This window comes from Anabas testudineus, chromosome 15 (genome assembly GCF_900324465.2).
Source record: "Anabas testudineus chromosome 15, fAnaTes1.2, whole genome shotgun sequence".
Classification (NCBI taxonomy): domain Eukaryota; kingdom Metazoa; phylum Chordata; class Actinopteri; order Anabantiformes; family Anabantidae; genus Anabas; species Anabas testudineus.
The window spans coordinates 16,256,803-16,280,106 of NC_046624.1; the positions used below are offsets into that span (position 1 = coordinate 16,256,803).

The following is a 23,304-nucleotide window of genomic DNA, read 5'->3' on the forward strand; positions in this document are numbered from 1 at the left end:
AACCATGACATTGTCCTTAAAATGTCTTTTTCATTGTATAAATTCATGAGTCAGTGAAGTTTCTCAAGCATCAGGTCGAGGTACCACAGGCTGCAGGGGGTTGTTAGACGTGTTTGTTGTGATGACAACTTAATGGTTTTAAATACATCTTTATTATTGACATTTTATGGTTTAATATTAGTGTATAATTTCTTGGGTGACTGGATTTGAGCTGTCTGCACAGTCACGTGCCAGAAAAGGATCAAGCAGCTTTGAATGAGGGTGTGTGTGTGTGTGTGTGTGTGTGTGTGTGTGTGTGTGTGTGTGTGTGTGTGTTTGCGCTCACTATTGCTCATATTTTATAGAAGCAGTTTGTGATTTCGGTGTCTCTAAATGACGATACACCTGTCATAAGATAAGAGCGTGTGCATGCTCTCATGAGTCAAATGTCAGGTTAGTGATCAATAAATGTCAAAGCCGAATATCCTGTCAAGGTGAAAACAGTAGTAGGTCACTAATTTGTGGGTGTGCGTGGGTGCTCTGTTGCACCTTTACTCATGAATTGTGCTCCAAGACACATTAAATGACTAAGAACGCCAAAAACATCACCCTGCTCATTACTCAGGGGGTTGTAAGAGAAGTCACAAATGACAAAGATGTTTTCAGAAGCTCATATTCTACGGTTAGCCGTCTCATTTGTTGGTTAAAACTCCCAAGTGAGAATGACTAATGTCACACTGTCAGAGACGCAGTGTCCTGATTTTGCTTGGCTAGATGAAATCTGGAGGTTACAGGGTTCAAAATTTCTTTAAAATAAATTTGCTTTTCAGTTCAGCTCACATTCAGTTCAGGTCGGTGCTGTTACTCTAAACGAAATAACAGCCTCTAGTGGCCTTTATGCTGCATTTAGCATTTTCACAGTAATTCAATGAATACTGTGTTTAGTTTAATCACTGTTTTGAAGTTCTGTTGTGTCAACGTTTCATTTGTTTAGGTAATCTTATTGATTCCACACAACAGAGGTACAAGGACAAATGGTTACTTAAAAAAAAAAAAAAAAAATGAGAACACTATGTACGTCAGGAACGTCTATTTACAAATGGAGCATGATAAATCTACAATAAGGGTGGATAATTAGAGCCAGAAAGATTCATTTTGTTATCGGTCAATTCACAGAGAACTGTAAGAATTGAATGTATTTGATAGTATTAGTAAAGAGGCAGACAGGCAGCAGAAACCTCCAGCCAGACTTCACCAAATTGCCAAACAGATTCTCTGGTGTGATTATACTGTGAACTTTATATTTTTACGTTTAGTATCATCTGTTGGTAACAGGCATTTCATAATTCAGCACAGCTCTACTAAATGTGCTACCATGTGTGTTTTATCTCAGTGTTAGCACACTAGAAACTCACCATTAGCAGTGGGACTCCCTCTCGTGCTCTCAGTATATTTGATGTTTCTTGTAAATCCCTTCAGTAAATCTCGTTTTCCTTGCAGATCTTGCAAACAGAAATAATAACTTCGACACCCTCCGAAATCTCGCCATCCTCCACCTCTCAATTCTAACCACACAGTTTCAACTTCAGCTCAGGTTACCTAGTCCAAATGTAAGATGACTGTTATTGACTCTTTCCATTCTTCTTCGTCTTGATCTTCAAAACAAACAGAGCGATGCCAGGGAGAGGGGAGGGCGTGTAGGGGAAACAGGGCTTATGGGAAGGTAGAGTCGAACATTCTGGGAATCGTCAGCAGAAACAATTCCACCTGTTACAGGATACTAATCACCTCTACCATGAAATCATTTGTTTAGGAAAAACCATGTATTGAGGCATCAACACTGATTACATAAGGAGGTCAGGTCATACAGCAGAGCTTCACTTCCCCTAGCAGCGGGCAGGCGTGTTGCTTTAAGGCACTGGAGCAGGTTGCACTAAGAATCTGCAGGTAGATGAGTTAGAAACTCAGATGTGGACATGGTGCCAAACAACATGGGGTTTCTGGTGGGAAACAAAGTTTTATATGTTTTAATATTTGTGGTTGTGTCTCTGCTATAATTCCCACATGACCGGCGACAGATGCAAAGACAAGGAATTAATCTCAGACGTGACCTAGTTTATTTACAGCTAAACTTCTTTTTAAGTTTTGAACTTCTTAGAACAAGAATACCCCAAAACACAAACAAGACAAAACTAAAAACGGCTTAAAAACAAAAACAAGTTGCTAGTAATGAACTATATCAGCTAAACATAAAGCCTTCTGGCTCTTAGATGACAATTATTTCCTCTACAGAGATTCAACTTATGAGAAAACCCAGAAAAGTGATATAAAAAAATAAACTGCTTCTAATTACTGCTGATACTTGTTAACAGTGGTGGGAGAAGTACTAAATACTCTCTAATTGACGATAAAGTCACTGATTTTCTGTTTTTTGTTTTTATGGCACCTCTCAGTTGATGATTATGAAACTCTGCAGACGTCCGTCACAACATCAGCCCTTTTGTTTTTTTTTTTATAGGCAGCGATGCAGCAAATTTCAAAAGCCAAAAATCCCATTAACAGCTAAATATGTAGTGTAGTATTAGCTGGTTTTTCTTTGATCACACAGACATGTCTGCTTTCCAGGAAACACTGGCAGTGTCTGACTGTGTTTCCACTGCATCACAGCATTAATAAGTCATCATGTGTGGCGTGTTTACCTGGGTGGGACCTGATCTCACTGCATGGGTGTTGAAGAAACTGAAACCAGCCAAGGTGGCTGACGGTAACAGGAGCTGTCATGATAGAAAATGTCCCTGTGTATTGGTGTAGCTGACTTATGTGTCCACTAGAGGGCGACTCCTCCCCACAGTAAACAGCGTCCTGCAGAGTTTAGCAGCTTCAACTCACCTGCGTCCAAAACAGCGCACCTTTCACACAACCTGTAGTTTGTCCAGCTTTATTTTCGTTGCTTTTCTCTTTAATTTTCGATTTACAATAACCTCAATATAAACCAGGACACTGGTGTACTGCTAAACACAGAGTTAGAGTGACTGGAGTTATATTATTTCTCCTCTCTTACAGTTCACAAAGCGATTTATTGGCAAAAAAACAAAACAAAAGAAAAACATTTCTCAGCCAAATAAATAAAACAAATGTGCTCATAATTAAATGTCTTAATTACATCAGGCTCTGATAGTGGAAGTGTGGCTCAGTAGCGACTTTAAAGTCGTTTTATAGTATTTACGACGTTTATTCTCTACTAATTTTCCAAAATGTAAAAAAACCCTCCTGCTTCTTCTATTTCTTAGTATTTGTTCTGATTAAAAGTCACATCATGTGCATTGTTTGCTGCACTAATTCGCACCTTTTGTTAATGAATCACTTCAGGTGTAACTCAGAAGATGAGTTTCAAAACGTGGTTGTTCTGTTTCTCGTCGTTTTGTCTTTCAACGATTTCCAGTGAGTCACCAAAACGAAAGCAGCAGCAGCAGAAGTGCAGAAGAACTGCACGTACACTAACAAACATATCACGATTAATAGTTAAACACGGTTTTTTAGTGATGTTACACAGAAAAATACAGCGTTGATGAGGAAGGAGGAATTAGATGAGGTTCAAAATGAGCCATTTACTGTGGAAGAGATTATAAAAATCAGAAGCTTATTTTTATATTTAATAGCATGTGTGCACTTTAATTGTTTTTCTGCAGGAAATAACTCAATATTTGACAAGAACAAATATTAATGTGAAGTTCAATATAACGTTTAAATGTCCGTTTTCGACACTTTAACCATTGGTCAGACGAACCTCGACTGGTTTCAGACACCAAACATCACTGATAATAAAAAAAAAAGATGTAAAAATGTGTCTAATTTGTAAAGTAAAATGATGTAAAGTTGAAATCTGACCACTCTGTGAACATTTGTCCTCTTTGATTTCGAGACTGCGTCACTTGGACTTTACGCGCATTTTTCGGCGACTCTCTATTTTTTAAAGCTATTTTTTTTGTGGAGTTATTCAGTTTATTAACATTTATCAACCTCAAAATCTATTATTTAAAGCGTCCTTTCATAGTGAACTGAGAATTGGAAGAATAAAAGTCGGCAGAAGTTCGTTTTCTGGGTTATTATAATTCCTTCATCCGGGGAAACACCGCTGCTGCATATTTAATAAAACAACTTCCAATTAAACAATCAGATCAGATATTTGTCCTAATTAGAAACTCCAGAGATTTGAATAAGAATATCAGGATAAAGACAGAAAAGATGCCACTTGGTCCTTTGCGCGGTGTGAAAATGTCTTTTTCGATATTGTTGTTCTCACTGTGTAAACAACGAAAACAACAAGAACAGATAATCAAAATGTCACGGCCTGATAAACTTCCTGTGTGATGAGAAGGCAGACATTTGACATTTTGGGTTTGTTTTTCCTTTTCACACACACACACACACACACACACACACACACACACACACACACACACACACACACACACACAGAGAAGGAAATTCAGTCAAATTCACATGAGCAGGAATTAATGATGCACATTAGTAAAGAAACAGAAGATGTATTAATGAGATTATTGCTCCAGTGTGAGCATCTTCTCATGCTGCTATAAAAATAAAAAATCCCCTTTAGCTGGTTATTAAATATGTTTTAATTACATGGAAATTAATGATAAATCATCTATTGATTTAATGTTTGATTGTATAAGTAGCAGAAATTCCCAGTAACCTTGATATCCTGTGCTTATTTCGTATGTAAACCCTCGACTCTGTAGTTTACATGGCTAAAATGATTTGTAAAAGCTGTCAGAATAGTTTGACTAAATGTTTTTAGCTTACTCGGTATCTGAGTCATGCCTCTCTATGTCAGTAAAATCCCAAAACACATCTAAACAAGCTCAAACAAGCACCCAGCTGTGAAATCAACTTCAGTGTTTGAATTTCATTTTCTTTGAACTATGAATATATAAAGTTTCACATCTTTACTCTTGTGTGAGTGTGTTTGTGTGTTTCTGAGTCACCTGCGGTTGTGAGGAAGAATAATATTCACCCCACTGGTGTCTCTCACTTTAAGTCAGCGTAAAAATGGATATTAGAAATACTCAGTCAAATGGTGGCTCGCTGCGGGGCACGCTGCTGGGCCATTTAGTGCATGTAGGAGGTGCACTGTGTTTGCTTTTATTTCACATTGTAGCTGCTGAACGAGTCTCAGCAACCTGAGAACCAGACAATACAAATATATAAAGTGTGTAGTGGAAAATTAAAGTGGGTGGACTACAAACCTGAAAATCTAATATTGAGAAAACACTAATTTGTTCCATAGTCTGTATGTAACTCTCGTTTTAATTTTCTGCTATGTGAAATTATGTGTTTTATGAATTTAAAGTATAAATGATCCCTTAAAAAAATAACTTAAAAATACCAGTAAACATTTTAAATATGACAAAACAATATGCACAAAAACATCTTATCAGAAAATGTTGATATCATGTTCATTGTGTATTTAGTAGATTTATTTTTTGTGAGGGAGAAGCATTTGAGGTGCTTGTGGTGTTTAGATAAATTATCATACAGTAAAAAATGTTTTTAAGGGGTGTTTACAGTATCTGGTAGATGTGTATTTGTACTTTTACTTGTGTCCAGTATTTTGCCTTAAAGCTGTAAAGTACTGTAAGATGTCTCTGTATGAGTGAGACTATTCTGGCTGTTGTGCACTTGGAGCATTAAGTTTCGACATCACACGTTTGTAAGTTGCACCATGAACCACGACTGGTCTCCAGACTAGTCATGTGATAAAATCCTGCTCGTACATTCAGTGCAAACTGAAATTCAAGCTGAGCCTGATTCTCCCCCTTCAAACATCCAGGTGAACTAATAATAATGATGATAATAATAATAATAATAATGATAATATTAAGCAACATGTTTGTCTGCAAGGAGACATTAAATGTAAAAATACATATTTGACCTCATTTTAATTTAATTTAATTTATTTATGCGTAAAGTAATTTGAAAGTGTGTGTTGCTAATACTGGGTGGACTAATTCCAATTACTCCACTGCAGCTTCTCTGTCGTTTTGTCTTTGCTCTTTCATAAATTTAAGAAAATAAAATTTCCTTGATTGAAACTTGCTTTTAATGAATCTGATCTCAGATAAACATCAAGTGAAACTGCACGATGCATACGGTACTTTCACTCCAACAGTTTTCATCTAATTGGGGCGGAGGGGGTGAGTGACACCTGCTTCTACAAAAAGCATTGTGGACATCAAAGCAAAGCCTGTTGTACTGTTGTGGTTGTGAGTTTCTGTGTGTTAATGATAATGCAGCTCTGTGTTTTTGTAGAAGTGACTGTTCAGTTTCATATATAGGAGACGTATAGAACATAATATGCAGTAATTTGACATTTGAGATACTGATTTAGTTAATCTTTGATCTAAGAGGGGAAATATTATCATATCCTATCCCCCACATATGGTTTTTGATTTTATTTGGCAAATACAGCGTTGATTATTTAGTACAAGTCGTAAGAAATGCTATTTTTAAGGTGGTGTCAGCGCTTTAGTATCTATATTAAAAGAACAATGGGTTTATTTTTACCCTTAGGGGAAGAAATAAAAGGCTGCAGTTAATACATGCTTGATTGCATGCGAGTATCGGCACCCTCATAGCAATTCAAATACACGCAGACTTGTACATGCAAGGGCAGAAGAATGACCTGCCCGCTGCTGTTGTTCCTGTTGCAGTATCGCATATTATAAATTGAAACTCATGCTGCTATTTCATTTAGATTTTCTAGTCTGGATATGAAATTAAAAGTGTAATTTCTCTCTGCAGCAGCTGATTATTAATCTTATAGCACCAAATCAAACCTCAGTGCTTGATTTTAAAATTGATGATTGGTAACTTGGTAATTGCTTTGGTGTCAAATCTCATCGGTATCTTGTAGCTCAAAAGTGAGAGAAAACACATTTACAGATGGAAACTTTATAGCATGAATTCCTCATGGACATACAGAAACCACACTCTTTACTGATAACTCACAGCAGCACCCTGATGCTTTCAGCCCTGTCGGACTCTCGGTATAAATGCATGTTGCACCATCAAACAGTTTAAAATCACACAATTTGATCTAATACCAGTTTTTCCAAAGAAGGCCGACGCTGTGTTTTAGACTAATGTAAGGAAATCCGTATCAAACTCAGTGCTCCACGCTTGAGAAAGCATGAGAATTTGACGTTTTTAGATCTCACTATTTCAGAATCAAGAATCAAAAGAAAGCTGTTATGACTTGGCTCAAACATCTGAAGAGAGAATTGGCACTAGAGTATGTGTCTGGTGTAAATGCTGACACGCTGGCACGCAGCAGCTTATGTAAGACCACCATGCAAAATGATGTTGAAGCAATAATAAAGCATTAAGTGCACACATCACTGTCCCAGTATTTAGCCAGGCAGAGGTATAGTTGTCTAAAATAATTAGGTAACTATGTAAAACACAAAGTGCAGAGAACTCTTTACTAGTGAAGATCTAATTAAAATCTAAATACTGTTCATGTTGTATCAGTTTTTTATTTTTTGTTGTGCAGTGACGCTAAATGTTTTTGTCAACTTATGCTAGGAAGGAATTCAGGAAGAGATCCTGTGATGATTCTATGGAAATTAGTATCACTGAGTCACCAAACAGCCAGACACAACACCCGCATACGACACCCAGACATCTCTCCGTCTCCCCTACTAGTCAAGTGTATGGTGTCTTTCGAGTTCTCTGGACACCTTCAGCACACTGTGATCTTCAGGGGCCACCTTGGGCAGATATTCTAAACCTGCTGCAACATTTTAGTTTTTTTATATCTCAGCGTGATTTGAATATTTTTTTAGCACTTTATTTGCTTGGACACACGTTTTCTTTGTAAAACATGATTTCTACACATTTTATCCAGACTCTAAGGACAGAGGGTGTCAGTGTTGTACAGATGTAAAGCCCACTGAGGCAAAGTTTACCTTTAACATAAGTTGGTGTTGATCATGGTTTTTGAACTGACTTGAAGCGCCTTCAATTGCTGTTGTGTATGAAAAACAAATACAGTTGACTTGACAAAGGCATGAGATACAGTCCAAATTATGTTTCTTACTACAAAATGTCTTGGAGATAATAAAGTGGTATTTGTAGATTTGTAACATGAATTGTTACAGAAATATTTCTACTACTGAACAACCAACTGCACCACTACAGTTGCTGCTAGCAGTATTGTCTTAATGTTTCAGAGACTTTACATTTGTCTTGTACGTTATTTACTGTTGCACAGTTAAAACCCGCTTACCGTAGATTGAGTGTTGACTTTGCTGGGTTAAAACGGGACATGGATATGGTCCAACTGTGGATGTACTACATTGAGTGTTAGAACACATGGATGTTCATAGTATTTAGTGGACAGTGTGCAGGGATTCTCACTGATTTGGACACAGGATGAGATCGATGTCATATGGACGGTCATTTTGCTGACCTGCACGTTCATGTGGGTTTAGAAACTATGATTTGAGGACAATCTGCACCAGTATGACCAGTTTATGATGCTATGTCATGCCCTCAACACAGTTTCTGTGTTTAGTTTTAGGTGGTCACTAGCTGCGAATGTTTGTGTGTGGTCAACCAGCATTTACCTCATTTACCAACTGACCAACAGAGACCCAGCTGTTCCCATCAGCACGTCTGTAGCTACCAACGAGGACGCAGAGGTCGTGTCCTCTGTTGCATTTAACAAACTGATTTCAGTTTTCAGACTCAGTTTGTTTAAATTTAACAATTTATGACACACGATGCACAATGATTTGTCCTTCAGAATTGACCGGTTTATTAAAAACATAAAACCATAGAGCTTAATATAGTGGGCCTAATGTGTTATTTGTTGTTTATTTTTACAGTAAACCCTTCAAAATAAATGTCTTATTTGAATGAAACTTAGACATGCTGCTGCATCTGCAGACCAGCAGAGATGCATGCATGACGGCAGATTACTACAGTTGCAACCACACACAGTAGTAACAGCAGCAAAGTGATTTTTCTGCCACTTACTACAGTAAACTGAGTGAAATATTAAGCACCTGGCTGAGCTCTTTTTTTCAGAAATGTCACTTTCCTCTCTGCAGTTTGATGCATTTCCTGATGTTCCACGCGTTGTTAGCATGGCATTTAGAGCAGATGAGCATGACCTTTGAACGTTAACATTAAGAGAAAACCTAATTTGAATCTTGCACCCAGCTGTAAATAGCAGGTACATCACCCATGAGTTACTGAGTCTAAAAATATGCAGTTTTGCAAAAAAACGATAACAAAAGAAATCTAGTGGAGAGTGTGTGACTCCACCCTACAGGAAAAAAGCTTTTTTCAGTGTACAATTTGTTGGAAGGTAAACAAGTTAACAGCATACTGTACAGTAGAAGCTATCTGCTAGAAAGTGCACTGGCTTATGAGCTACAGACAGATATTTACAATGCAGATAATTGTTTATCACCACCAACAATGATTGGAGTAAAATAAACCATGTCTGTTTAGTTCTGCTGAGGTTTGAACCTCCGATTAATCTCCCAATGAATATTTAACAGTCATATTGTTCTATAAAATGTGAGTAGACCATGTAAAATGTCCAAAGTGGCATCATTCATGTTTTGTTGAGCAACACATTTATCAATTGTTTCAGTTTTTTTTTTATGCTTTTTAAAACCAGGACAAGTGTTTAAAGCTTTGAATTTAGCCTTAAAAGTTAAATTTCAGATTAATTTATCATCACAATAATGTTAGATTTAGTGACTAATTAATTAAAAAACCAGTTGTTTTACCTAAACAATTAACTGGTTTAGAAATATTGTTGTTAAGACCTTGTCGCTGCTACATCACTGCAAATACACAGAATAAGAGAAACATGGTGAAAGATGAAAGGGACTGAAATTAAAGTGTTGAGAGTTCAGGTGAGAGGAGTGTGTGTGTGGGCTGTATTTGGTTCTACAGATGGCACACAAACTCACACACAAACACACACATATATATACACATAGACAAAATGTTAAATGTCAGCATGCAGCAATACCGTTCTCTCCATGAATAGTAAAGCAAGGCCTGAAACCCACAAACCTTTTTTCAGTTTTGTTTTTCAGAAGTTGGCAAGAAAAAAAAACCTGTTGTTTCACCTTGAAGCTGACTAAATATGGTATGTTTTGAGCCAAGACACACATACATTCATATTCCTGGAACATATGCGGAATCCCTACCACTCATCGTGCCATTATTTATCAGAAACCGTTTGTTTGCGACAGGTTGCCCTATCACAGGCCTGCCTGTTCCTGTCTACCAGTCATACTGTGCTGTACGAGGAAACAATCCGCTAATTTGAGGTAGAGAGATCATGTGCCGAGTGATCACAAGAGACGTGCTCTCGGTCTTATCTGATCTGCTTCTCACCGATCTGAAGCTGTGTCATTGTATAAGTAGAACTCTGACTCATCTACCTGAACTGGACTTTCCTATTATTTTCTATCAGTCATCAGATTTTACATAAACCTCTTCTTCTGTTGCATGCTCGTGCCTCAGCTCTAAAATAAGGCATAAAATCACATTTTTTTTTCAGCATTTAAAAAAAAAAAAGTGGGGGAGGAAAATGATGCAGTAATGTTTTAACATACACTTTGTAGTTTCACAAGGACCAAGATGCAAAGAGGCCGTCTTGATTTTGCATGCCAAAGACTCTGTTGTTCACAGACAAGTTCACATGTGTATCAGTATCTGCTGTGACTGCACGTTTGCAGGTCTGATTGACAACTGACCCAGCAGGAGCACCAAGACATAAAGTAAACAAACTTGATCTGATAACCGTGGCTTACAAGACATGTATAGACAGTGTTTTGTTAACAGGAGAGAAAATGCACCGTACCATCTGACATTTAAACTACACTCGCTTCACTGACTCCACCCAGATAAAACTACAACAGGCTGCTGTCTAAACCCCTGCATGCTACAAACCTTTTGTTAAATTCTGCCTATTTTCACATTTTCCCCTTTGTTTATGATGCCAGATATGTTTTTCCATGATGTCACTGTAAAGCAAACACAATTTTCATGTGATATCTAATTTACTTCTGCTGCATTTCGATCCCTAAGGGACAACACTAACAGACAGACGGCATGACAAGTGACAGAGCAGTGATGTTACCATAGTGTATAAATACAGTTTATATTTGAAGGCTATATGCAAAGACTTTTATTTTCTGGATGAGACAGAATAAGATATGGAAGTTACAAAGCAGTCATGTGTGCTGTGGAAGAACAAAAACATGCAGTTTAATTTCAGTCGGACCTGCCATCTTGATTTATAGTTGCATTGCTTCAAATTGCAGAGAAAGGTTCCAGCTGGCAAAACCAAAATGAAAAAGATCTGAGGCAGTGACTAAGATGGCATCAACAACTTGAGAAAAGTTTGATATAAATAATATTTATTATTTTTACTGCCATTAGTCATCCGTGAGTTGACATGGACGTGTTTTGTCTGTGTGTTTGAACTGCAGCAGAGGGCTGCAACCTGGCAGAAAAGACGTGTTTTACAGTAGAGCACTGTTGTTTCTTTGTGTTCTCTCTTGTTTAAAGCTATGCACTCAGATAATTAACCTATTGTTGATGTCTGAAATCTTACCACAGAGCCACCACTGTTTTGGTTTGCATGTTTTCATTTTAAATGAAGGGTGGCTTGGGAAAAGCATGTGGCCATCGAGGCTCAATAATGTACGTTCAAGAAAACCTGCTGCCTGTTTTCTGCACTTACTAATATAACAATTACATTTCTAAATTCACAACATTAACATTTGAGATCTCACATGATGGTGATTACTGCAGCTGTAAATGGTAGATGTAATGTTTTTGAAAATTAAATAAAAAAATAAAAGGAAGCCTGTGCAGCTGGAAGCCTGAGCTGGGTTAAATAGGCACTTGTAAAAATTTCAGAAGGCTTAGTTTGGAGTTGCTAAATGACTGGGGTGTACCCGGTGTATCACTTTGGAAAACACATAGTACTTCTTTAAAAAGGAAAAAAAAAATGAAACACAATATGTTGCAATTGCTTTGACAGTTTTTTCCACTGTGTGGCAATATATTATGTGAAATTCATAAAATGTTGCTTTAGGTTTAATCACTAATGCACACCTTGTTTGTTTACTGCTTAGCACAGTTACTACACACTGACAACTGCTGCACTAGTTCTACTATGCAAAAGTTTAGATGCTACTGCTAAGAGGCAGGTTTTTATTACTTGAGCTGATTTGCTGGACAGTGTGGTGTGAGTGTGGGTATCCATTGTCTTATCTACTGTGAGTCTGTGTGCTTGTGGGTGACTTCATATGTGCGCATGAGACATCTCCCACTTGTGGTTGTCTTGTCTCCCAGACCGTAGGTGGTCTACAGTCTGTCACATCAGGACAGCTAGACGTCTTCATGCCACCAACACCACACATGTTCATGCGCATACACAAATAGACATGCACACACTCTTCTGTGATGTTGAGGCTGATGAATAGACGCACGTTAAAACGTGCCAACGCTTGAGGACACGGTGTGAGCCAGTTAGTTTTATTCCCACGTGGCTAGATATAATCAGCCTCCTCCTCTTAGAAGATGCACCTTTGAACGTCGTCACAGCTCACAACTGTTGGTGTTGCGCAGAGATTTAATGTTATTTAATATTTTACAGTTGATGTGTTTGTGGTTATTATTTTTTGCTGACGAAAAATCCCATCATTGTATATAGAGAGGCAAGTATAAAACAATAGAGGAGATGTGGTAGAGTGGTCTGTTTGATTAAAAACTCAAACCCACACTAAAGGTCACAGGCCACACAAAGGTTGAATCTTTCAGCAGCTCTGTGTCTGCTTGAAAGAAGCTTGTATAGTATATTTACTAAGCTCAGTACTCAGTCCTTAACTTCAAGGCTAATTTTTTCTTGCTGTCAGCAAATTCCAGGAAGAGACAAAACCTAAAAATACCTCTCAATACACTATAAAGTATATCTTAAGTAATGGTTTAACAGTTTTAATTGTTGGAAAATGTGTTTTTCTTTCCACAACTAAAGCTATGTGAACATAAAGGGTGTAGGCTGAGCAGTATGTCAGCAGCTATTTAGGGCTTCATGTGTGTCTCTGCTGGAGGTGTTTAAGCTCAGTTCTCAGAGCCTCGGTCACAGTGACAATGCACCAAAACACAGGAAAATGATTCACATACATCGACTGAACTTACATGAACGTGTGACTACTTTGGTATGGCGGCGCTTTAGGCTACAAGCTAACGTCATAATGCTTTTCACAATAATAAAGCGTTAACATTTGCATTTGGCATAAAATATACAGTTGTACAGTGTGTTCAGACAGTCTCAGTCAAAGGCACATAAAATGGTGACAAATTTCATGTTAGTATCATTTTTAAAATCACTCATTATTCAAACTGATGCAGTAAGGCGGTAAATTAAAAAACAGCAGACTTTTGGTACACCACCACAGAAGTTACTTTTATACAGTATAGTATTATATTGTTTCCCCCCCTTCTTTATGGTGTGGTGGCCGATGTATCACTGATTTGATTAAATTATTTTTTTTGTTTTTGGAGTGAATGAAACGTTACACTTTTGTACCACACTGGAGTCATTGTGGAGGTCGTGAGGGTGGATGGTGAGCGTACAGGCTCACGTCCTTACTCCCATTTGTGGTTAGGTGTAGGCAACAAAAGCACTCTAGGGAAATGCAGCTGTTTCTGTTAAATGCTAATTAACACATGGTTGACATTTTCCTATATAAAACCAGACCTCAATCTTTCCCTAACCTTAACCATCAACCAGGTCGGTGTCTAAACATAAGTAAATGTAAAATATATTTATGGTAAATATATATTGTACTTCAAGACTGGATAGTTTCCTCCAGAATGCCGCGTACTGCTGCAGATGAGTTGTGTTTGTGTGTAATTTCTATGGCTCCGTTTCTGTTGGGGGTTCATCTTCAGCTTGGTTCTAACTCCAGTGAACACAGGTGCTAGTGTTCATGCGTGGAAAGCCAGCGAAGAAACACGGGTGTCCTGGCAGCGCGTCTTGGCTGAGAGGATCAAATTTGAGCCACGTGTTGTTGGCCCAGTTTGAGAAATAAATATCAGCAGGTGATGTTGAGGCAGATTTGAACAATGTCCAGTCACACCGGCTTCTCTAGCCTCTCACAAAACAAAATGTTTTCTAGCTCTGTGTCACCTCAGGTCATTTGAGCAGACAGGCTTCATTGTTTCTAGATCCTTCCCACTTTGCATATAGGAAGAGAGTGGGAGTTGATGGTGCACTTCATTTTATAAGCTTCAATGCACTTGGAAACAGCAGGTAGTTCTGTTTTCGTTTGGATTATTTTATTTCATGGCATTTTATTGCAATTTCACCACAGATTTTAGCATATGCTGTAAATGAATGACTCAATGAAGGGAGGCAGACTATGGCTCAGGCAATAGTGTAAAACTGTCCAACGTTAAAATTAGGTCTCTAACAAAATAACAGAGGTTCACCACAAACTAAATGGCGTTATGACCTTTAATATTCACAGCAAGCGTGTTTTTGTCACCTTCTTTCTTTCTCAGACCATCACACTCGATCTGAATGTTCCCTCTATATAAAGCACTGTTCTTTTTCCATAATATACTGTCATGATGTTAACATGATGACGGAGGTCATTGTGGCATTAAATCTCACAGTGGTTAAAGAGGTCTCACATAGGACAGCCAGGACATTTGTATTTGCATTTTCCCAGAGCACAGCTGGCATCTTACTATCTGATAATGTGAAAGACAAATTCACACACTATCAAATGTTTGTTTGATCAATGCCCCACAGTAAGAGCTGTGCAATTATACAAATAGTTTCTGATTAATTTTATGTTTATCTGCTAATTATTGCTGCTCTTTAGGAAACGGATGTGGAGGAAAAGTTTAATAAGTGCAGATTCTTCAGGGAAGCCTGAATTGTTTGATGTTAAGTGAAAGATGTTTCCTGTTTTGCTGGTCAAGAATGCATCTCAGCCCAAGTGTAAAGCAGATGAGCTTTGTTATAAGAAGTACTGTCAGAAAGTAAGGATGATAGAAATGTGATAATGCTGAAACATTGTCATCCATGTCATCTCTGAGGTGCTGTTCAGTGGCAGCTGTGCGTTACTCGTCAGTTCTGACTGACTGTCGGGGAGTCCTGTGCATTTAAACTCTGTGGAGTTGCCGTGTTGTTAACAACAATAGGGTTGTTGAGGGTTGTGTGCCATCATGTGTGTCATGTGAGGTTTCTCTACTAGAGAGAAGAAAGGCTAAACAGCAGATTGTTCTGCATCATTGAGGCCACACATGCAGCCAACAGCTGAAGATGTTTAACGGCTCCGCAGAGAGACGAGTGGTCAGATTTCTTAACTGAGCATGTGTATTTGAATCGGATCCAACTTGGATCACTACATCTCCTGATATCTGAGGACTTTGATGTTAATAAAACATTTAAAAGACAAAGAGGAGACAAGTTTAACATCTAGGAAACTGATGGAATTACTTAATGTTGCATTCATGGACTTGGTTTTCTATTTTTAATTTGCAGCTAAGGTATGTGCAACGGGTTCCTTTGTTTAAAAACCGGCAGATATTAACTATTTTTAATCTGGCAATGGAACAAAACAAAACAGGATATTGTTAACTGCTCAGTTTGTTAGACATTTCCTATAAGTCCTGTTGTAAACATCCTTGAAGTGTACTGAAAGTTCAGCGTCCTTGAAAATCCCACAATTCACTGTAAAAATGTTTACTTGCTTGATTGTTAACTAATAAATAACTTCCCTTTGGGGATACTCAAGTGGACTGTGTGGACGCTAAAGGGACATATGTAGCCCGACGTCCACTTTGTCTAAATCACTCCTGAATTTGAAGTGATAAAAATGTTTAAATAAGACTAGAGAAGACTAAAGAAGTATTTATTTTCCAATTCTCCGCAAAAGCGAATGTGATGCACGACTTCTCAAATGAACAAGTAGCGTGGGGAAGTGGAGGAGGACGTGCCACGTGATCCCATGATGTATCACCTACCTGAACCTGTATTGTATATGAGACCACTTCACTTCCGCTTCTCTATACATTCAACATATCGCTTTTCACAGAGGGGTGAATTAGCTGCAGCTAATAAAAAGTGATGTCCATGTGTTCAAGTTACAGTAATGGCTGACAGCGTCTACTTTGTCACTTCCCTTCCTCAAACATCCTAATTGATGCTATTAACTGCAGGCATGTTATGGCAACTAGATGGAAATGTAAACCAAGCGTGTTTTATTACCAGGCTGCATGTTGAGCTGATCCTTCACTTTTTACACTATTTAACTCCTTACATCATGCATTTCACTTCACATATTACCAGATCAGGTTGAGTTGTGCTGAACATGCATTATGTTGGGGAGTAATTCTATACAATAATATTAAAGTTACTGTAGTTCTGACACAGGCCCCATCTTTTGTTCTCTTGTGGACATTTTTGATGGGACTAGACATGTTCAGGCTGAGTGATGGTTGATAGGTAGCATATAGGGAATAATATCAATCACACATCAGATTCATCATCCCGATTTGCTGATATACAGTGCACAGTGCACTACATTTATACACATTCACCATTGTCCAGGCCACACACAGACCACCACTGTCACAACAGAAGGAGCGTATGATTTGAGTTTAAGTGTCTTGCTCAAGGTCGTTATTATGTTAGTTTTTGAGGTGGGGGAGAGTGTTACTCACTCACTTTCTCCACATAGTTTTTCCGAGCTCGTCTTATTTTAGCGACCAGCTGCAGGCAGCCAGGTCGTGTTATTAGTCATAATGAGTGAAGTTCAAAACCGCTTGATTTAATCCTTAATACCGCATTTTCAGAGCTCACGCTTATGAGAAGAATGAATTTGTGCATATGATCATTAGGAAAATACACACATGACGGGTCCTATATTTGTTAAAAAAAAAAAGCATATATTCATGAAGGGGTAGTTATCTTGAAACAAATTCAGTTAGTGTGGAGGTGTGTGAGGCCTAGTCATAAGTGGTTGTGTACCTCACCACTTGGTGGTGGTGTCGTTTTCACATCTCACTTCAAAAAATGGAGACGGCTGTTTTTAGGCCACAGCTCTCCTACGGACTTTTGTTCTGTGTCTGTGCAGCCTCCCACATTTCTTTTAACTGAACTGTTGTTTGCAGCAGGTCTACATGCACCACAGTGTCACCGTGTCTTTCTGTTACACTGCTCTCTCTCTTCTCTTTGGGCGTCTCTTATACCTTCTTTTTAAACCTTTTTTTTTTCTTTCACTTTTCCCTTCAAAACATTTCAGATACACACACAAAAGGGAGAAAAGTAGATTTTCTACTCCTCTAGTTGCAGTGAAACTGAATCAAAACGAGAACTACTTTGATCGATGAGGCATTAAAGGTGACATGATTCAGACTGAACCCACGTTTTAGAAACTAAACTTCATGGTGAACTTTAAACTATGACTAGGGAATAAAATTCAGAATGTATGACAAACCTATTTTAATATGTACATCAAAAGCCTCCCACATTACTTTTCTGTATAGTTTTAGCACTTTCATAATTAACCTGATGTTTTTTAAAATATATCTGATGTGCTTCTTTTATTTTTGTCTTTGTTCTTTCACCTTAAAATGTCACCAACTCAAAAATGAAATGAGAAAGAAAATGTGAGCTCATTCTCAAACTGGATGTTAAAACAGAACTGTGTTTTTTATGTCTGGTATATTTAACTAAATGTAGAAAATAATAGCTTTCAAAATGCTTTTATTTGTGGAAATCTTAATCTTAATCAAGCTCCTTATTTCTTCCTCGTATCTTTTCTGCTTCTTTCTCACCCTTTTCTCTTTCATATTTCTCCCCCTTTTCAACATGAAAATATCAGCGGCAGAAAGAGGAAAAGCAAATTTCAGCTCCACCGTAGTCTCATCCTCTCAGCTTCCTTTTCTCTTTTTGAAACACACACTGCGCCTGATCGCATCAAAGCCCAGCCTCAACGTCGTCTACTTTGCTCTCTGACTAATTTTGATAGTAAAAGACGCCGAGTAAAGCTGATCTGGCTCCCCGTTATATTTTTAGGTGACACAGTCATGCTGGATTATGTCATGTTTTTCAGGTGTGTTTTGTAAAATAGGTTGGTGGGGACGATCGTCTCCAGCGACAGCTGTTTACATCCCACAGAAACAAACCTAGTCTGTGCTGTCTGGGGAAAAATTGTCCACCTCAGTTCTGATTTGACTTTGTGTTTACTGTTTTTATTGGACGCTAGAAAATTGTAGTCGGTGGCTGCCTAGTGTTCTGTCACAGGCCCCTGAAAGTTCCTCGGGTTGTCTAAGTGTGAAAAGCTAAGTTGAAGAGTTGATGTTGATATAAAAACCTATGCTTAGTAATTATTTGAACCTCAGCTTGTGCACAAACTGTAGTTTGTTTGCTTTAGGTTTGTGTTTTTAATAAATAAAACCACCAGTAATAGTGAAACTCTGAATCAGAATGAGAATAACTTTGATCGATGAGCCTTTTAAAGGTGACATATAAACTCTTGTGCAGTGGGTGGAGTGCTGTTAAATGTTGGCAAACGGTAAACGGTTATTGTGTATTTTTTACAGTCTACGTTTGTGAAAGTGTGATGCTTCAGAGTGATACTACTACTTACTAACACAGGTTTAATGTTAGTATCTAATGGTAGTGATGGCACATTGTGATTCTAGAGTGACATTTAGGTTACAGTTAGTTGTGTGACTTATTTTAGGCTCGTTTTAAAATTAAACTAACTTAACTAAATTGCACAATATGACTTTTACAATACGATCACTGCCACACTGTTAACTTTTATCTATAAAATGATTTGTCATATTGAAAGTGAGGCAGAGACTGAAACTTTGACACGACCTTTTATTTATGTCAAATTTGTTTTTTAATGTGTGTCAGTTTCAAATATACTGATCAAACTAACATGTAAACTCTAACCTGTGAATGTATTTTGTGGTGATTTGTGTCAGACTTGTTTTCTTCTTATAAATAAATCCATAAGTCATACTGAAACTATGATGCTTTGGAGTGATAATATTACCAGAGCACCAGGGGAAATTTGCCTTGTGAAATGTTCTGTTCTCTGACAACCCACTCAGTTTCGACTGGAAAAAAAAATCTTTTAACCTTTTCTGCAACAACAAATGCATGTTTAAAAAAAAGAAGAAGAAAAGGGGGAAAAAAACGAGTGAAATGAGGGTAGCTGAATATTGTCAGTGTCTACTTTCTACTTTTCTACTTCACTGCTCTCAGCCTCGGGGTAGAAATCCCACTGCTGGGTGCAAAGAGTGATAATTTAGCGGGATCACACGGCCACCTGAATGCACCATTTGACTCACTACTTTTCCCTTTTTTTCTCTTTTTTATTCGAGTATTTGCATATTTTAAATTTGTCTTTCACATCTTCTGTCATGTGTCTGAGTGATTCTTTCTTTCTGGTTTGTGACTGAGATGAGCAGTTTCAAAATGAGACGATATTTCGCAGTACGTCTTATTACGTCCTAGTACGATGTCGACAATATTTATTTTCACTGATGACCCAGTTGTGATTACTGTAGTTACGTTTTAATTCACATTTCTGAATGTTTTGCTGAGGCACTTGTGGATTGTTGTGGTCTGTAATTATTGATTTGACTCTGGGTCTCGGTGTACGGATTTGGTTTGCTCAGCCAATGACCTTAATAATTAAAATATTAAACTGCATGTTGAAATTTTGATTAAGTAATAGCACAAAGAGCTTTTTAGCAATTTTAACTTTTTTCCCTTTTTAGAACAAGCTAATTAGTTGGTTAAATGTCAGTATTGGTTTTTTTCTTGTTAATATTCTTTTAGGAAGATGTAAAAAAGCTACACAATACATTCAACATGGTATTTCATATTTATATTTCATATTTGATGAGACATCAGCTGTTCCTGTTGCTGACTTTGATCCTTGCTCCTAATTATTACCCTAATGATTCTGTCAAGTGAGTTTTGTGAAAGTGCAGCGAGTGGTTTAACATTTTAAATGTCAGATACTTCATTTTCAGTCTCCCTGATCTAAAAGGAGACAATAAGTAAATATAAACATGTTTATGGTTTCAGTTAGGCTGTGTTGCGTGTTCATAGTCCGTGGGTGGCATCACTTTGTTGCCATCAGCGACTGTTTGACTAATCACCTCGTTAAGTTGTTCTGTGTGTGCATTAGTGTGTACATGAGTGTGTGTGTGTGTGTGTATTTTAACAGCTACTTTTATTTATCTATCTGTGTACAGTAGATCGAGTCGGTGCATGTGCAGTGTAGTTTGCCTGTAGTGTTTGTGTGCACATGCGTACAGTACGTGTATATGTGCCTGGATGTGTGTGTTTGTTTACATTTGGCTGTTATAGGAATTGTATTAGAGTGTGTACGTCTGTACCTGCAGCCGTGTGTGTGTACATACAGTGTGGGTTTGCATTCAGCCTATACAGTATGTGTACAGGTCTATGTGTACATGTAGTGTATGTGAGTGTGTGTGGGTGGGGGGTGTTTTTATAAATGTTGTGTTTCTTTGTCATTATGCAGATGTCTGTGTGCTGTATGTGTGTATGCATTAGGAATAATAACAATTATTATCATTATTACTAATAAGGTTTTGTACTGCTACTGCATGTGTGTACATTTACCTGCATGTTTGTCAATATGTACATATATTTCTGACTGTTTTTATGTAGTTCTATTAGTATATGTACATACATTAGTATTTGTAGGCATTTACCTACACAGTCTATGTGTATGTCTCTCTGTGTTTGTGTCTTTGTCCATATTCTGACACAATATGTATGTAGAGATAAGTATTTGTGCCCAGTACGCATAATTATTATGTGTACACATGTCTATGCGTGCATGTGTATGTTTTATTTCTGACAGGATATGTGGTTTTTGGTGTGTGCGTGTGTGTGTGTGTGTGTGTGTGTGTGTTTGTGTGTGTATGCACAACATTTGTATGCATTTAAACAGTATGTGTGAAGGTTTGTATGTGTGTACGTGTGTGTGTGTGTGTGTGTGTGTGTGTGTGTATATGTGTAAGATGTACATTTAATTCTCAGGTGTATTTAAACCTCATGTACTGTATATGGCTCTTTGAATGTATTTTGGTCAGTGTGCATGCGTCTTTTGACAACTTTTATAGGTTTGCACTTTGCCCTGTGCAGCTCAGATGTCTTTACATTGTGTTTATGTCTGCTGGTGGACTTACCACACATACAATATCACTACCAGTACTACTCTGTGTGAACATTTTCATTTGTAACTACATTTGTAAATGTAGTTCTTAAGTAGAGTTCTACATAAATACAGTGTGTGTGTGTGTGTGTGTGTGTGTGTGTGTGTATGTGTGTGTGTGCGTGCAGTTAATTTGTGCAGCTCTTTGTGGCTCTGGGAGTATGTGTATATATTTGTGTCTGTGGGTCTTTATACATGTGTTGTGTGTCTGTTATGCAGGGTAGGTGTGTACCTGTTATAAATAATATTACTACCATTACATATGAGCACTTGTGAATGTGTATTGTTCTTTGTATGTAGTACTGAGTGTGTGTGTGTGTGCTACTGCAGGTGTGTGTACGTATTTGTGTGTCTTATTATTTTTTCCATATGTACTGCAAACCATTTGACTACAGTATTTTGTAAACTGTATGAACTATAATATTTTTTTTCCACTATACACTGAATGTTTATTTGGTTTTTTTCTGTGAGTGTGCCTAAGTGTGTGTGTGTGTGTGTGTGTGTGTCTGTACATACTGTATTTATCTGCATCCATGTGTACCCTGGTGTCCAGTGTGTTTACATGTTCCATTTGCCTATTGGTATCCTCTGTGTGTGTGTTAGTGTGTGTAGTTTATGAAATCTTATGTATATGCTCATTTATTTGTGTATTGCATGCACACATGTCTCTGTGTGTCCATTTTTGGCTGTGCATGGTTTTCTAACTGTGTGTGTTTTGTTTGTTTTTTCTCACAGTTGCAGACGGGTGACGAGTTAGAGGAAAAACCTCCATAGAAACAATGGACCAACACATTTAAACAACTCACTGTTTGAAAAATAAGGTAAATTCACCCACTGTTCATATTGCTGTTGCATTATTTATCAAAATGAAATGACATGCATATCCGTCCATGCAGTAAATACACAGGCACGTTTTGGTGAGTTTGGAAATTATGTAAATCACGTTATGGCTTTCCCAATCAGCACACCTCAACCCAGCTACTCACCTCTGCATGGTTGATAATGATGTTCTTCCTCACCATTATAAAAACACCAAATGAGGAAATATCTGTTGAAACAATGCTGTTCAAACTTTCTGTGTGTGGAAGAGCATGTTGTCACTGTGGTGTGTGATAAAACAGTATGTCCTGTATCTTGTGTATGTTGCTTGCTGCTTGTCACCTGTGCCAGCTGACATTTACACATTCAAATGAGAGGCAGTTAATTGTTGTTTGAGGTACATGTCAAGATTGCATTATTTGTTCAAGACTATCAGCTACATTACTGCAGTACATATAGAAACTGTTTCACACTGCAACACTCACTCAACACAGCCGTGGAGCTTAAAGTCTGACGTCAAGTTAACATGCAGTTTAAAATGTTTACATGTGTGTACATTTCTTCTTCTCCTTTGTTTATATGTAACCTATTCACCTTATACATGTAGTACTTAATTATTACTTTTGTGGTGTACCAAGCAAAACTTCACTGTACTTATTTATGTATTTCAGTTTTTAAAAAATCAAGAACAAAATATAAATTGCAAACTTAAGTGACTATTATTTTTACATATAGAGCAGCAGTGAGTTGGCTTTCTGTACAGGTCATATGAAGCTTTTATTATCTCACAACAGTATAAAGTGTTTGGTTTGACTCAGTGAAATTGTAGATACACTTTGTACATATTTGTACATTTAATAGTGAAAACAATTATAATAAAATACACACAGTTTTTTTTTTTTCACCCAAATTTATTTATGCCCCAGTTCCCTTTTTGTCATAGCATCAACATCTCACATCCTGATGAAAACACAGCAACAGAGATTTGTGTTGATATGTTAAACATTCTCTGATATCTTCCAGTCTATTGCAGATTTTGATTCCTTGAATTTTACTCCGCTTATCACTTTTTTGCACAAGATGTCACTAATTCTAGATTTTAAAAGAATTAAATATAGTATGAACCTGGTTTTTTGCGTTTGTGTTGTGTCCAAAT

At 37.5% G+C, this 23,304-nt stretch overlaps 1 long non-coding RNA gene across 2 annotated transcripts in view; it reads left to right on the top strand.

The window, feature by feature from the left end:
- LOC113158974 overlaps positions 1 to 23,304 on the top strand; it is a 60,977-nt gene that overhangs the window by 19,453 nt on the left and 18,220 nt on the right. For both annotated transcript variants that reach the window (XR_003298593.2, XR_003298592.1), the window contains one exon: positions 22,065 to 22,150. This is a non-coding gene — a long non-coding RNA (uncharacterized LOC113158974). The remainder of the gene's footprint in view (positions 1 to 22,064; positions 22,151 to 23,304) is intronic.